The sequence below is a fragment of the Phoxinus phoxinus genome (genome assembly GCF_949152265.1).
Source record: "Phoxinus phoxinus genome assembly, chromosome: 15".
Lineage (NCBI taxonomy): Eukaryota > Metazoa > Chordata > Actinopteri > Cypriniformes > Leuciscidae > Phoxinus > Phoxinus phoxinus.
Genome location: NC_136890.1, coordinates 28,315,562 through 28,333,677, shown reverse-complemented (window position 1 = coordinate 28,333,677; position 18,116 = coordinate 28,315,562). Strand labels below are relative to the sequence as shown.

Here is an 18,116-nt window from a genome sequence, read left to right as displayed (position 1 = left end):
TTGACAAACAAATCGGGGAAAAGCTTACCAGTGCAAAAATCACAGCTGTCCGTAAACCATAGGAGGAACTTCAGGAGATTAATGGCCTGGCTGGAATTCACGGCATTAAAGTCTGCACTTAAAAGTTAAACGCAGAGATGTTAAAGGTCATAACAGATATCGGACAGGAAATGATTTTGCAAAATCATTGGAAAACACAGCTCTGTTTGGCACAAAGCACTTGTTGTCCGTAGATTACATCGTGTTCATGTGAGGGGGAGATTATTGCAGGCAATATCAAAGATATTTTTGGTTACAAAATAAATAAATAATCAAAAACAAAATGTCTGAACTGCAAACTCATGCAAGGAACCCTTGAGTTTCTTAAAGGGATAGTTCACCCAAAAATTCTGTCATTATTTACTTGTGCTGCTTCACATCATGTCGTAATTACCGTATTTATGAAATGACAACATGATTTCATACGATTTTATATGAATCTGTGGCGGTCAGGTGGTATCGTGCTCATGTGGTGTACAAGTTGGAGATCTCAGAAAAGAGTTTTCAAGTTGTAATTATGAGTTCTACAGGGACGTGAATGCTTTTTACAAGTTGGAATCTCATAATTACAGTAATTCTGACATGGCGTGATCGAACATTCACACTCCTGTTGTTCCAAATCCACACATTATTTTTCCATGCAACACAAGGGTTTTTAGGAAATCTTCACAAAGATTGTTTTTTTTTTTTTTATTTATATCTATTTAAAAAGTCCACTTTAGACTTTCTACTAACTATCCATAGCATGCCAACTGTATGTCAACTAAATCTTATTAGAGTATTAGTAGACTGTTACTGTAGGTTAGGGTCAGTAGGAATACGTTGACGTGTACTTGCAAAGTTACTTGTCTAAAATGCACTATTGAAATAAAGTTGTTTTTTTATTATTTGGTTGTCATGCAAAATCCTATTTACACTTTATCTTCTTTATAATGTTTGACAAAATATTTTTGATAACTAATAATCTTAATTTCCTCTGGCTCGCCAATAAAATATGACTTGGCAACAGGAAACAGACGTTTCTGTAGCACAAACAGTACAGAAATAGCACTAGCAACGCAAAGGTCATGGGTTCGATTCCCAGAAAATGCATAAACTGAAAAAAAAAATATTCTGAATGTAATTATTCAGAGTAAGTCGCTTTGTTTCAAAAGCATAAATTAAAATGTTGATATTATCGATATCCAACTTGCAGAATAAGCACCAAATTTGATATGAGAGTGAACAGTGAAGTTTTTGTTAATTCATTTTTAATGCATTATCAATTCAAATGGTACATAATAACAACAGGTGACGTCATAAGAATGTAATAGGAACGTTTACTCAATGTTTTGACAACTTCTAAATGCATTTACCTGTTAAAGTGGTAAAAATTCAAGACTAGATTCGTCGGATTTGCATTTGTCCAGTGCCATCATGTAATTATTGATTATTATTATTGAATTATTGATGTAAGGCTATAAAGCAAGTCATTTCTCTCGGTGGCCATCTTGGTGACATCCATAGTCAGCTATTATCTATTAACCAAATTGGGAATGAGTGAAATCTCCAAAAGTGTCGTCTAAGCTATGAATAGCTAGCCTGGCTCCGCCCTCCTACGTACTTCCGCTCAATTTTCATTTGGTAGAACCAGGCTAATAAATACATCAAAAAATCCTTAAAAAAAATGTATTCACGGTTTCCACAAAAATATTAAGCAGCACAACTGTTGGCAATAATAAGAAATGTTTCTTGAGCAGCAAATCAGCATGTGTGTTGTAGCAACATTGACTCCCATCTGGTCAAATTAGGGAATCGCGAACACTTCATTCATTGTGTGACCGGACGAGAGCTTTGTCTCTTTCTCCATTACACACACACACACACACACACACACACACAAAGAGACTTGTAACGTGACACCCCAGAATTCCTCACACCAACATCTGCCTTCCACACACACACAGAGACACCCACGTGTTTCTGCAGAGAAAAGGAATGCTAAATAGTCACTCTTAAATGTAATAAATATATCCCTTGTTGTGTTAAGATGTGTTTATAAACCATAGGAAAGCATATATATGTCCTAGTGTAACATTAATCGAACTTTAAATGTCTATACTAATGCATAATAATATAACTTTGTATTCCTATTAATGTTAATATGATGTGTTTCATATCTTTGTAATTCTCTAAATCTAACGGAGTTGAATCTTGACTGCAAGGTACAATAATATGCATTTAGTCTAGGAAATACCATACTTCTAAATATGAATGTTAAATTCAATTTCACATGACATAGTCAAAGTGGGCGTGTCTTTATCAACAAAGGAACATTCTCCCGCTCTAGATCAGAGGATCCGATTCGCTCTTGTCCCAGAAAAAGGCGTATCCTTACATTCCTTAAAAGCCAAAACGCTCTTCCTCCTCCTTCTCTTGCTCTCGCGTCCTGCCTTCGTCTACTCATCATGTGAAATCTTCGGACCTGAACTCCTTCAGGAGTTCCCTCCTTTTATTTGCTTTATCTCAGTCTTTTGTTTAAATTTTCAAATTCCACTGTGTTCGTTTCCACCTACGAGTCAAACGAACGAAGCCTGAATTCCTTCAGCAACTTCCCTTCCAAAGAGGCGCCTTCTTCAAACTCCCGCGAACAGCTTGCTCTGGCAACAAGCACGCGCGCCTCAGCACGAGCGCGCGCACTCTGCTCCGAGAACACGTGCAGGCTGGACACAGCTCGTGCACACAAACGAACCTTTGCAAGTATATCAAACTCTAACGGGTTTTAATGTTTTAAGGTGTTTCGATTGATGGCCCTCTCAATGGTCTGTGATGTTTGCTGTTCTATGGTCACACGTGACCATTTTCTCTCTCTCTCTCATCCTCTCTTTATCTCTCTCTCTCTCTGTCCCGCAATCAAATCGAGCGCGGGCCCCAGAGCACTCTCTCCCTCGCTCCCTCTCTCTCTGTTCCGCATTCAAATCGAGCGCGCCCCGGCCCTCGATCTCATTCTCTCCCTCTTATTCTCTCTCTCAAACGCACGACCAAAAACCTCTGTAAATCGCTCCCCGCGCGTGCGAGGTGTGCGTTACTACTGCTAAAGAGCACCAGCTTAAAGCAGAATAATCTCTCTCTCTCTCTTTATCTCTCTACAATCTCAGCGCGTGCTACGGCGCGCGCCCCTCCCCAACTCTCTATAACTCTCCTTCTCTCATCAGCTGTTACCCGTTTTTGTCTTGTCCGTTTAATGTAAGTAACTGTACATAGACGTATAAAACCTATAATCACTGTGTGTAATCCGTTATACTCTGTAGTTTGCATTTATTAAAACAATATATTCAACTGTTTCTGTGAAAGGCTCGTAAAAATACAAACGTCAATGAGATCAGATCAGCGCTACCGCGCTCCCTGTGTACTACATTAGGTAGTTTTAATTTTATGAACACCAGAAATATTAATGTTCACGGCCAGAAGGTTGGTGTTTCTTGGAGTTTATGAGAAAGGATAACTTTGTTGAGAAATTAATCACTTAATCTAACGGTTGGTCGCGGGACGAACAACGATTTGATAATTACATTAATTTCCATTAAAGATTATCTCATAATCGAAGTTAAGTAAGATTATTGATATATGAATGAGGAATTATAATTCGTTGTGATTGATTATTCATATATTCATATAATCCACTTTCACTTTCGACAATTTAATGTATCTGTACTATGCAAAATATTGATCATATTCATGATTAGTTATTAAAATTCCCTATGGATCATTTGAGCTAATTCATCCGGACCCAGAGTCCGAAGCATAAGGCAATATAGTCTACAGTGTAATCTCCACAAGGGTTGACTAAGCTATAAATAGCAATAAAATCTGACAAAAATGGTCATGTTTAGCTCAAATCGTGCAAAAAAGAACTGTGGCGTAGCTGTGTTACACCGAGAATATCAGCACATGAGTTTAAAACCACATGACGGTTAGCAAATATGATTCAAAGGTCCATGTGTCACTGAGAAAAGCTGGTGCCGCTGTCTTTAAACGTATTCCACTGGTGCCCTATCAAAAACGGTGAAAAGAGAAGGAAATTGTCTTGCAAATATATGTATTTTAAGTCAAGACTTCTGACACCAGTAAATGACAGAGGACAATTGCTCGCTCTCACAGAACTCTAATATCCATGAATATCTGTTTGAGACATAATCGCATGAGATAAAAAGGACTGGATAAGAATGACAGCGGTACATAAAACCAACACACAGCTCTCAGGACCAACAAACACTGACCTGTAATTTAGGGCCAATGGATGTGGGTGGAGAAACACAGCATCTGATGCTTATTTCACATGTATGGCTTGGATTCAACTGTGAATTTCAGGATGCCTAGCAGAGAGCAGAATGGCCATAATTATATTTTCATTTCACAGAAAAAGAGCATATTTAAATGGTAGCAATTGAATTAGAGATTCTGTATTTACTTTACTTTTTTTTTTTTAAATAAAGAAATGCATTCAAATACAGAAATGTAACGCACGCCAAAAATGTTTTAATAAACGAAGCAGCGTTGTTTCCAGTTTTAAAGCATTTGAGGCTGCTTACCTGTTGATAGAACACGGGGAGCGTTGGACTTTCAGCCCCCTACATGTAATGAAAGCAAACTAGCAGATGGTGGCCCAGATGGAGCTTCTCTGCTCTGGACTGGACATTTCAGCAGGAGGGAGAGCATTTTGTGTCACCCGATGGCGCGTGTGAGATAATATGACTCTGGAAGACATGATGTGAGGAGGTGACACCGGAACATTAGGCAGAGTATCTCAAAATAATGACAGGCCTTTCCATAATGGGTAGAGGCTGTCCTCGCATGTTCGAAATCATGAAAGTGTGGACGTGAGAGGGTCATGTTTTAACAGAGCACAGGGCACTGGTGCACGCACACGCGCACGCGCACACACACACACACACACACACACACACACACACACACACAGCATGACATCATTCTGAAGAACTACTGGTGATATCACTCTAGAATATTACAAAACATTATTTCTGGTTGCCTTTCAGTTCCTGTCCATTCAACATGTTGTCATTGGAGAGGATCTGCATTAGTCTCTTAGGGCAGTGGTTCCCAAACTTTTTTTGTCTGAGACCCCTTTTTTCCCAAGAAAATATTTTAGGGCCCCCCTTCACATTTAATGATATTATCGCTCTTGTAAGCTTGCAGCAAGGATGACAAAATATGTTGTTTTCAAACAAACGGTATGTTTACTGTAACCAGATATGTTTATGCACAAATAATAGCCTATACTTTTGAAAATACAATAACAAAAACATAAGTAGGCCCTTTGTAATTTAAAAATGTAAGCCTAGGAGTAACCTATCAATTGGACCTATTTGAAATGCAATAACAAAAATATTCACACTGGTGTGTAGGTAAAAAAAAAAGAATATGATATTACTAAATGACTGCTGTCTGGGAACTCAATACTTGCATGTTATTTGTGAGGCTTTATCAATGTGAGGCTTTATTTTTGACGCTTTTGGCGCTATAGCGAGCGATAATAAACTTGCGTTTATTAACAGAATATTGCGTCTTTCAGAAGAACATTGTAGCCGGATCTACTTCTCTCTGTGTACGTCTATGACGAGTCACGCAAGGCCTGGGCTACTCCGCAGCGATCAGAACCCGTGTAAAGTAGTACCAATGTAAACACTTATTATAGGAGTACCATAGTGGTTCAGGATGAGACAAAAACACGGATTGGAAAATGGATTCATGATGAACTCGCTCATTATATAGGCTAAATGTTGTAAATTTTGAACAGAAAAAAGTTAAGGACTTTTATTTAATGCTCATTACTCAAAACTTTTCAAAATATGACGCGACCCCCCACAGAGCTCGCTGAGGCCCCCTTGTGGGCCGCGACCCCCCTGTTGGGAACTGATGTCTTAGGGGGACCAGATTTCTCATGGTGGAATACGGGACGGGATGGAAATGCACATACTGACCCCAGATTTTTGAACAAAACTGTAAATTACTGGCTTTCAGCAAAGGAGGAAGAGATGGACCACTCAAACACAACGAATGAGAGAAATAGTTAACTTCAGAACCTGTGCTGTGTGTGCAAAACCACAGTTCTTTTTTGCATGATTTGAGCTAAACATGACAATTTTTGTCCGATTTTATTGCCATTTATAGCTTAAGCCGACACTTCTGGAGATTTCACTCATTCCCAATTTGGTTAATAGATAATAGCTGACTAGTCAGTAGTCACCAAGATGGCCACCGAGAGAAATTACTTGCTTTATAGCCTTACATCAATAACTCAATAATAATAATCAATAATTACATGATGGCACTGGACAAATGGACAAACAAACTGATGTGTAATTAAAATGCCAATCTGATTAATCTAGTCTTGAATTTGAACTACTTAAACAGGGAAATGCATTTAGCCGTTGTCAAAACATTGAATAAAGGTTCCTATCACTTGCTACAACGAGTGTACTAACTAACATCACCTGTTGCTTTTATGTACCATTTGAATTGAGAATGCATTAAAAATGAATTAACAAAAAAAATTAAGATGCTAGCATCATTATTCTATTTTCCCTTTAGTGAGAAATGTCTGAGCGCTGCATTAAAATGATCTGGTATCTCCTGTATAAAATTTTCACTTCTCGGTACACATCATACTGATCTTAATAAAATAAAATATGAAAATTTAAAAGTAGCCACAACCTAACAGCTTTCAGGCCACTACTGAAAAGTGACACATATTACATACATACTAAACAGGAAAGTTGCTAAAACATGCTAAAATATAATTTATAATTGCTTTTCCAAGTAAGTTTGCTTGGCATGGCAACAAAAACAACAATAGTGGTCCTCATGAAATGCTAATAAAGACACTGATACAAATCTTGGAAAATACCTTGCACGTAAGCTCATTAAATTCTGCCTGCTGAATAATTTATTGCAAAACAATTAGAATAATTGCTTTTTCTGAACCCAGGAAACACGGAAACTTTGCCCTCTCGCTGCTAACGTTACTGTCAGGTTAAAGGGGCTGTAAGCAGGGAGTTTCTAATATTTTTAACTAAATAGAGACAGAAAACATTAATACATTGGAAAACATTTAATCTATAATTGTTCCTGGTGATAGTGCGGCAGTATTATTATAATGATTCTTCTTAGAAGTGATAAAATAAGGAAATCCATTAATGTCCCTAAATAAGGTGCTTTTCTATTAAGATGTCAGCTATTGAAATGATACTCGCGTCTCTCTGACAGATTGTTACGCATGATTTAAACTTGTTAGAGGTTGCAGTGAGAAGCTCTCTCCCACACATTTCGGCATATCTAACCCAAGTCCTCATAGACCCGGTTTGTATATTTTGCGTGATTTGGAGTCATTCTGTTTCAACTAAATGCCCAGGGGCCAGAAATGAGGGCCGTAGGAGTCAGAGGTCACTGACGAGGGAGTATTATTCATTTTTTCCCTCATAATCAAAGGCACAGACAGCAGCCAGGGCTCCGATCTACATATTCAAACTCTACAGTATGATGACAAGATGCTATATTCATCTGAAGAGGCTTACGTGAATCCATGGTAAACACAGAACAACATATGAGCTTTTGATTTTCACTGCTGTGAAAAATATAAATAGGATTGTGAAAGAGGATATGTAAGATTGAGTCAATAATGTTATTTACTTTAATGATGGAAAAAAGAATGATGCAAGCAAATCTAAAATGTATAACAAATAATATGATAAATAAAATGTTTTATAAATAATAAATTAAAAATTGTTTTTAATAAAAATGTATTTATAACATAATTTTGTCACATGTATCATCATATCTATCTATCTATCTATCTATCTACAGTATCTATCTATCTATCTATCTATCTATCTATCTACAGTATCTATCTATCTATCTATCTATCTATCTATCTACAGTATCTATCTATCTATCTATCTATCTATCTATCTATCTACAGTATCTATCTATCTATCTATCTATCTATCTATCTATAGTATCTATCTATCTATCTATCTACAGTATCTATCTATCTATCTATCTATAGTATCTATCTATCTATCTATCTATCTACAGTATCTATCTATCTATCTATCTATCTATAGTATCTATCTATCTATCTATCTACAGTATCTATCTATCTACAGTATCTATCTATCTATCTATCTATCTATAGTATCTATCTATCTATCTATCTACAGTATCTATCTATCTATCTATCTACAGTATCTATCTATCTATCTATCTATCTATCTATCTATCTATCTATAGTATCTATCTATCTATCTATCTACAGTATCTATCTATCTATCTATCTACAGTATCTATCTATCTATCTATCTACAGTATCTATCTATCTATCTATCTATAGTATCTATCTATCTATCTATCTACAGTATCTATCGCTCTATCTATCTATCTATCTATCTACAGTCTCTATCTATCTATCTATCTATCTATCTATCTATCTATCTATCTACAGTATATATCTATCTATCTATCTATCTACAGTATCTATCGCTCTATCTATCTATCTATCTATCTATCTACAGTCTCTATCTATCTATCTATAGTCTCTATCTATCTATCTACAGTCTTTATCTATCTACCTATCTATCTATCTATCTATCTATCTATCTATCTATCTACAGTCTCTATCTATCTATATATCTATCTATCTACAGTCTCTATCTATCTATCTATCTATCAATCTATCTATCTATCTACAGTCTCTATCTATCTACAGTCTCTATCTATCTATCTATCTATCTATCTATCTATCTATCTATCTATCTCTCTATCTATCTATCTATCTATCTATCTATCTATCTATCTATCTATCTATCTATCTATCTATCTATCTATCTATCTATCTATCTCTCTATCTTTCTATATATCTATCTATCTATCTATCTATCTATATATCTATCTATCTATCTATCTATCTATCTATCCATCTAAATGTATATTACATTTTATTTATCAAAAATTATTTACAATAATATTTTTTTATTGATTAAAAATTATTTGTAATACGTTTTGAATTAGAATGTTATCTTTTTATCTAGCTAAATGTATTTTTTCATTCTTTTGTAATAATGTTTTATAAATGATCAAAATGTATTTATTAAATGCATCTAAATTTATTTTGTCACATCTCTCTGTCTATCTATTGAAGCAAGATTGTGTTTCAAAAAATATGCATTCAAAAGAAGTATTACTTTGCTTACGGTTGGTATTATATTAGTTGAATAGTGAAAAAAAAAAGAGGGTTTAGGGCATAATGCACAAATCACAGGTCTTATTCATTCACACCGTCAAGCATTCCCGCAGCATAAAACAGCTTCAGCCCTTCACCTGACCTTCAACATCTTTCTCTGCCTTGAGGTGTGAGCGCTTTGCTGTATTTACATACTTCACAGATGTCAGATGGGAGCAACACTTTCTCAGGTTGCCTTACCTCGGACAGGAGCTGAATATTCTCATGATTTCTTTTGAAAACAGTCGGTTCAGGATAAGCTGCGTAATGCGGTTTAGATGTCGAGGTGGTGGTCTGGGAGGAGAGAGGGAGCTACTAAAATGACAAAGAGAGGAAAAGAAAACATAATGCACTTTTATGACTCCGCATACAGACGGTAGAAAAGAGTTTCAGTCTTACATCACCACCGCTAAGGGTTTTAATGGCTGTGTCTGACACCAAACCGCACATTAACGGGTTGATGCAGTCTAATAACAATGACATCGCAAATACAAAACGACACACTCTGCTGTTATTGTTATCATCTACCTAATGAGTGTATAAGCAGACCCAATGCTTGGCAGCCAGAGATGATATTTGAACACAGGAGCTGATTAAGTGCAATTCATACACAATCACTCAGTGGAACCAGACCCTTGTTTATGAGACGGAAATCTGTTCATCTATTTGTGCCAGTGGGAAGCAGAGCGCAGGAAACGCATCACTGGAAGAGTCACGCAGATGCCACGGAGTGCTGGAATAATACAGCTGCAAATGGAATACCGAGTGTCCCTCGGAGAGCTCTTGTCGCCGAGTCTTTATCTCGGAATAATCTGCTTGGATTGGAAGCGTTTCAGGGCGTCCCGCAGCTACGTGATGGAGAGAGAGTGGAGGTTGACAATCGGCCACATGGCGCTCCCAGCAGTGGGCCGGACTCCATGGGAAGGCCCGGAGGGAGAGAACATGCACGAGCACACACACATACACACACTCGAGTTGCGTGCATTCTCGCCCACCGCGGACGAAGAAGTCTCTCTCAGCGGTGGTCTCCAAGTGGTCCATTTGTAAGAGCTTTTCCCAGGAGGGAGATATTTGACCATAAGACCAGGGCTTTCAAGATCAACCAATCATCAGCAGGGTTCACAGAGCCTCTTTTAGACAGAGCACGGTCACACTTTTAAGATGATGGAGAAAATGCATTACTGTGGTGTCAACAAAGTGAAATCGAGTGAAGTTCAGGGGCCAAAATGCACGACATTTCTTTGAGGCTGAATTAGGAAAAGGATTACAGACAAAATAAAAAGGATAGTTAGAAAAAACTTAAACTGTAACGATTTACATTAAGCTTTCATTAGTTAACATGAACTAACAATGAACAATACTTCAGCCGCATTTGTTTATCTTAGTTAATGTTAATCTCAAAATCTACTAATACATTTTTAAGATCAAACGGTACCGGTAAACATTAGTTCTCCTTCTTAGCCGCTACTACATCGAGTAGTACTACAAATGAGTATTTGAGTTCTGAAAGTTACAGTATGTTTTCATGTTATATTGAGCTCTTTTATCTTAAAAGAGAAGAGAATTAGATTTTTCATGATATGGCCCCTCTTTAAATACAGCTGCTGAATGATACCCCATGGAAAATCAATGAAGACGTATGAAATTACATAACGAGTGAATCTAAAAGACACTAAAACTCAATTCAGAGACACTAATGGCACTGACAGTAAGAAATATCTTGATCCTCGTGGTGCACTTAAGATGTTTGCCTGGTAGGACTCGTCTGTCTGGACGAAAACCCCTCAATGTTGCACGGTGCTTTTACTGTGCTTATGGGCATGAATCTTTAATGAGTGAGAATGCAATATTTCTCTTTGTTCAATAATATTTATTTCTGCCTTTTTTGTTCAAATATATATACAGTACATGTCCTTTTCCTCTTGTGTATTCAGACATCAGATGCACTCAATGCAGTCTTTTGCAGCATTAGAATGAAGTGCACATAATCTGGAAAAGCAAAGGATTTAGTTATATTAAGATATTTACCATTCTAAAACTGGAGTAATGACTGCTGAAAATTCAACTTTGCCATCAGGAATAAATTACATTTGAAAATATATTCAAATAGAAATAGTTTGTTTAAATTGTAATTGACAATTTTACTGTTTTTACAGTTTTTACTGTTTTTCTTTTAATTAATCAATCAGCATAAGAGAAAAGCATTATAAATATTACCGACCCCAAACTTTTGAATGGTAGTGTACATGAAATCATGTTAACTGGAGTCAGTTAAATATCCGCATTTGTCACAGCACATAAACAAACATCAAAATTAATACTAATTATTATTATATCAGTGTATATGAATAAACAAATATAAACTTAAAAGTGACTTCTAGAATGTTCAAATCAAAGTTACGCCACGAATTATGAGTTGATCATAAATCGTGCTAAATCAAAAAAAATTATGAAAGTGTTGCAAACATAAGATGGGATTTCAATGAAAAAGACCAATTAGAACGCAGTATGCAAAAAAAAAAAAAAAAATAAATCACACTGTTTTATGTCGAACTGACCTCATAGAATCTTCCCCATCACCTTCATCCAGTCATATAAGTGTAAAGGCTAATATGTGACCTAGCTTGTTCCCCGCTAACATTACCTGACATCCTCATAATTGTAAATGCATCCAAGCAGAAAACTCTCACAATTGGATGCTAGCCATTTGTTGACCACTGCAGTCACACACTGTGGCAAGAAAACAGTACTTTTCCTCATATTCAATACTAAGAAAGTACGAACAAGAGCATCTGCTAAATGACTTAAATGTTAATGCAAATGCAAATAGGACAGTATAATGTAACACGGGGACACAGAGATAATTACAAAAAGCTGCACACGCATATCTTAATATAAGGTTGTAGTTAATAAAAATACATCTACGGGGTCTATCCGGGGCGAACGCGCGAGCAGCTAAATTTAGCATTAATGGAGTGTATCACTGAGGTTAAATGAAACCAAGATGATGTGCGGAGCTTAAACCACTTTGCATTCTGGTATCTCATCCTCTGAGCTGCATAAGAAGAATTTTGATGTCTAAAAAGCTTTGGCATTACAAACCTGGAACAAAGCAATGGCATTTTGTTTGGGTCATTCAGGGTGAGACTCTCCATCAAACGGAACGGGCCTTTGTTTACCTCTTTAGAGTATCGGGTTTGAATAATTCATGCACATGCATGCAAGAATCATTTGACTCATCAACCACATTGATTTGCCAAATAGAGCCAACCAAGAAGTATAAACACAAGAACCAATCAACATTTTAGATAAGCATTTAGCATTTTTCTTACGTTTGACCTGACAATCAGTATATCTGAATGCATATCGTGTGTGAAGCGAGTCTATATGTTTTGATCTGTCTATAACACACTGCACATTTACTCTTGCATGGTTCTCTGCTGCTGCTTATTTGGTTGGCAAGTGACGTGTAAACGGCTTATAATAGTGCGCTTTTATACAGCTGCATAATGATGCAGGTGCATCGCCATCTCAATGCCAACCTCAAATTAATAATGAGGTTATTATAACCTGTCAAATTAATAATGCATGTTTTTTGTCTACAGTTTCAATGCCACATCACTTCCGATCAAAAGTTTGAAATTAATTTTTTTTATGTTTTTGAAAGTCTCTTAGGCTCTCCAAGTCTGCATTTATTTGATCCAAATACAGTAAAAACAGTAATATTGTGAAAACCAGCTGTTATGAAACTCTAGATGGCGCATGATAATAGTTCCTTAACTCATTCTGCTTGCAATCACATCGTTCTCTATAGGGCACAGCTGATTGGTTCCTGCTCTATCAGTAGCCAATGAGCTACTCAACCTTCAAATACTTGATTAAGTGACTAAGTAACCCATAATCAGAATTTGTCTTCTGCATTTAACCAATCCAAGTAAATGCACACACATCAGGAGCAGTGAGTAGTGAACACACACACAAACCCTGGATAGGCCATTTTCCAATTTAAGGCCAATTTTAAACATTACAAACATTCCATGTCATAAATATTTATGGAATATAACATGTCTGACAGATTTTGATCCCTGAATGGATCATTTTGCATGTGATGGCTCACATGATGAAAGACTGTTTAGAAGTTATTAAGAGTTTGACTTCACTGAGAAACAACTCATCAGTTTCATCAGAAGCTCAACTTCATTTTCTACTATAAAGCAGCTCTCCAGTGTGTTCATGTTTTCCCTCGCAGACGTCTAACACCTACAGACTCAACGGGAGCCTCCGCGCACACCTACTTATTAAATAATGGCCACGGACCAATCGTTTCAAACTCCCAAAACGAACTCCAAATGAAGTTAGTTTTGGCCTGATTTTGTTCGAAATTACGTCACATCAGTTCGTTCTTCAATTTCGCTTGAAGTATATCAGGGACTTAAGTGTTTGCTACAGCATTTGCAGCGTGCATTCAGAAACCCTCCACCTTCCCCAGCTCCACCTGTATAGATCTGCTATGGGTAATTCATATATGCTATATAGTACAGCAGTCTTACTCGCTCACAGCAGTGTGTCGTATGTGTCCCGGACTTACTCTGCAGCAGCAGCGTAGCAGATCTATTCTGCCAAGACCAAACATATCAACATTGTCATATCCATTACCATGCCAAACACTCCAAGAGCTGTCATGACAGAACTGTTTTCTACTGTAACATATTTTAATTGAATTTATTCATGTGATGGCAAAGCTGAATGTTCAGCAGTCATTACTCCAGTCTTCAGTGTCACATGATCCTTCAGAAATCATTGTGTTTATGTAGATGTTGCCCAAAGGCTGTGACCGAAGACATCCCACACCACAGGCTTCATATATTTCATTGTTTTAGATATGTAACAAAGCAAGCATCATCAAAACACTGTTCAAATGGAACAAATAAACACGACAAGCTAGGGACACGGTAATTAGACCCAGGCAGAGCAGCAGACACCTGCTGCGTTCCCCGAGGTCCCTTCCACATCTCCCTTTTTTCTTTGATCAAGCGATAGCTCCCTGTGTGCTGACCGTACCCTGACACGTAAAACATACTACGCTACCGAGCCAGAGGGGAGAAGGTCATACACTCCAGGCACGGAATACACAAAACAAACCGTTTCACGGTATTGCATGAGGTTTTTATTGAATAATTGAATGCATGGAATGAAAATGTGCAAGTGCAGAATTAATTATCTTCCTGCATTTCTGCTGTATCATGAATTCAGGAGTAATCTTGACTAATTAGTTTGTCTTAGGCTTCTGTGTGTTAGAGGAATAAATACTCCTCTATATCGACGCATCGAGTGCTGAATAATTCAGCAGCTGTATTTGGCTCCTGGCAATAGGTTAAGTAAAAAAAAAAAAAAAGCATTCATTGGCTAGTCAAAGACATGAACATTATTCTTTATATATATTTCTGGTAAAAGATAATTGTTGGAAAATGTACAGCATATATATTTACACTTGAGCATTACTCAGACTGCTAAAACAGGCTTTAGCCACAGGCAACGTTCGGAAAGCATAAGATGATAATCATGCCATGGAAGTGTCAAATGCACCACACATGGGAGAGCTCGGAATAGACACAACAATGTACCTCAAAATATTATAAGGCAGAGTAATGTGCATGTTCATTTTTTAACATGCTTGCCAGCTATAGCATACTATACTTATTAAATCACATACAAATGCATCTTATACTCCGCTGAAAAAGCCAACATGTTCCTTTGGATTAGAGTTTTTATATACATTTTTTATAATATATATGTTTTGTATAGATTTTGTGCATGTATGTGAATGTATTTACATTTATTCAAGTAAAACTATTCTATAAATACTAATACACGCAAATATAAGGTAACACTTTATTTCGATGGTCCACTTTAGACATTCTACTGACTATAAGTACCTTTGCATCTACATGTCTACTACCAGTCATTAGAATATTAGTATACTGTCTGCTTAATATCTGCTAAGTTAGTAGAATGTCTAAAGTGGAGCAGTAAATATATAAGTGTATGTATATATATATATATATACATATTTACTGTATAATGTATGTGTACACACATAGGTGAAGTATGTCGTTTCTGTTCTGCAAATAAAACAAATGTAATAAATAAATGATGGTTACTTTCGATGCTCCACTTTAGACATTTAACTTACCAGATATTAAGCATATAGGTGAAGTGTCATTTCTATTCCACAGATTAAACAGAAGTAATCAAATGTTAGATAAAATAAATATTAAATTAATATAACATTTTGTAAAAAATAAAAAAATAAATTACATCTTAAAAAAGTGAGGAAACATGTTGCCTTAAAATTAAGTAAATAACCTCTTGCATAATTGAAAAAAATAAGTTACACATAACTTAATTTTTTCTATTATTACGCATGAAGTTTATTTACTTAATTTTAAGGTAATGAATTTCCTTACTTTTTTAAGTCCCCCCTTTTTTTAAGTATCAGCCACTTTTTACAGTAGACAGATATATAGATAGATAGACAGACTGACAGATAGTGGATCACTTCCTTTCAGTTTCCAAAAAGCGTAAAAAATTTTTGAGCGTGACCGAAATCCCAGCTTATGCATACGACAACATTAAGTTGATCCCCAGTTGCCGCAGGGGTCTCGAGGTCACCAGTAAAGCAAGACATCCTTGGAGCGCTCCGGGCTTTGCTACCATACGGACAGCATGTTTGATTCACTGACCTATGGTCCCCATCAGTCTTGGCAGACGCTAAAGCTTAGAAGCTGTGCGCAGCATTAATTAATAAGGCTTTATAGACAAATCCCTGTGTAAAACCCACATCTTTGATTAAATCCCTTGTTTAAAACTGAACCTGACAGCCCAGATCCTCTCTGGACCAATTTAGACACTCGTCCCTCTGTCGTGCCAACCCGCCGACGGCCTGAGCCCAGACCTCGGCCACAGCCAGGTGTGAAAGCCATTAGCCCGGCCTTGCAAAGCGCGGTCGCGTCCAGCACAGTGTCTTAAGACTCGGAGTGGCTGGCACGGACGTGGGACGTCTTTACTCACATTTGGCTCCACAGCTGTCAGAGTAATTATCTGTGTTTGAGCACAGGACATAGAAGCTTTAGTGGCACTTCTAAGAAGGATTCTGATTAAGACTCGTAATCTGCAATGGAGAAATCACCAGTGACTGGAGTGGAATTTCTAGGACAAAGCCCTCAGGGGCCGCACGGATTCTGGGCAAGAGTTCAGGAAAGAATCCCAACTGACACCATTCACTTTCTCCTCATTATCACACCATGTTTCTTTTCAGAAAATGTTTAATTTTTCAATCAGCCAACCACAGAGACGCACAAATTGTGCTCAAACACAACTGACAGGGTTTAAACAAATCGGTCCGAAGAGAGAAAGCGAGTCTCCGAGATGAAAACGAGCAATAAACAAAATGAGACTATGAATTTTAATCAGGGTGGTTAAAACTTGGGCTTAGAATCCATTTGTAGTGGTAAATCAGTCCACGTTTCAGGAGCAAAGTGGGTTTTATTCTTTACGACTCCAATTTGAGACCAAAATTGTCCATAAGAGAAACTTTAGAGTTGCTTTAGAGCATGAATTACTGACACTTTCCAAGTTGAAGCTCATTTTATTAAAGCACTAGCAGAAAAATGGCCCTGCCTGTATGCCAGTAAATTGCTCAAATGGAAAAAATGTGAAGAGATAGATCCAGGAATATATGATGTTTACTGCTGAAGCTTTTAATGCTCATCCAGAAAATATATTAAAATGATTAGTGGAAAAGGCCACGCTATAGCAAGATTAAATGTGTAACACAATTTGACAGGATGATTAAACGCTTGCATTTATACGACAGCGTTTGAGGAACTGAAAACCTGCATCTCTCATTTAAGAAACATGTAAGCTATTATTAGCTATAGCAAATACATGTTGCATCACAACAATGACATATTTGTGTAGTGCTCAAATATGCTAATTTGGGTGATTAAACTAAAACAAACACAATGAACTGAATTTTTGGGCATCATGTGTCTGTTAGAACATTCCAATATCAAATGATGCCCAAAAATGCTGTCTAGATAAGCAGCACACTACGTTTTTAGATACACCCACTCACGCCAAGCTGGTTAGCAATACGGTCACTGGAGTTTGTGTCAGTGTTGTGTGTATGTGTGTTTGAGTTTTAGCACACCTCAAGCGTCAAATAGGTCAAAGGCTAATCATGTGAGAGGATTACATGGGAGATCTCCGGCTCTAAAATCAGAGCAAGATAGCGTCCACCAAAGGTGTTTAAGTCACAGATTTATGTCAGGATCAACTCCACTGATACTGTGAGAGAAATCAACACGTCAAGAAGAGCACAAAATGTCCTATTTTATTGGCCCTTTCCATTGTTTTTAGTAACATTTTATGCTGATTATTTAATAAAATGTATAGCAATTAAACACACATATTGAAGTTGAATCAGTAGTGGTTAAAGTTGTTGTTTTTATGATGCCGGCTACAACTAATTTTCTTACACAGTTTTTTTGTCTTGATTTAAGAATGATAAGATATTTGAACCTGATAACAAGATACATTCACTTGAGAGTAAGTCTTATAGTAGGCAATGCATGAAATCAAAATTGACCCTATTTACATTGTTAGTACACATTACTAGTCTTTGAACAATTCATCTTTGCTAGTTGTTCACAAAAAATGTGATCTTTGATCAAAATCTGAAAAAGTACTTCCCCTATAGAATGGCCTTCCTTCTCTGATTGACGTCAGTTCGATGGCT

The 18,116-nt window shown here is 36.8% G+C and overlaps 1 protein-coding gene across 7 annotated transcripts in view; it reads right to left on the bottom strand.

The window, feature by feature from the left end:
• fibcd1a (fibrinogen C domain containing 1a) overlaps nucleotides 1-18,116 on the bottom strand; it is a 153,104-nt gene that overhangs the window by 120,555 nt on the left and 14,433 nt on the right. For 5 of the 7 annotated variants that reach the window (XM_079636970.1, XM_079636979.1, XM_079636973.1 and 2 more), the window contains exons 3-5: nucleotides 9,518-9,631; nucleotides 4,611-4,775; nucleotides 4,299-4,394 (exon numbers count right to left, since the gene is read on the bottom strand). The exons of 1 other annotated variant lie outside the window; for it this stretch is intronic. The gene's annotated coding sequence lies outside the window, so the exon portion shown is untranslated. Of the gene's footprint in view, nucleotides 1-28; nucleotides 113-4,298; nucleotides 4,395-4,610; nucleotides 4,776-9,517; nucleotides 9,632-18,116 lie in introns of all 7 variants that reach the window. One more of the 7 variants, XM_079636975.1, reaches the window with a different exon arrangement.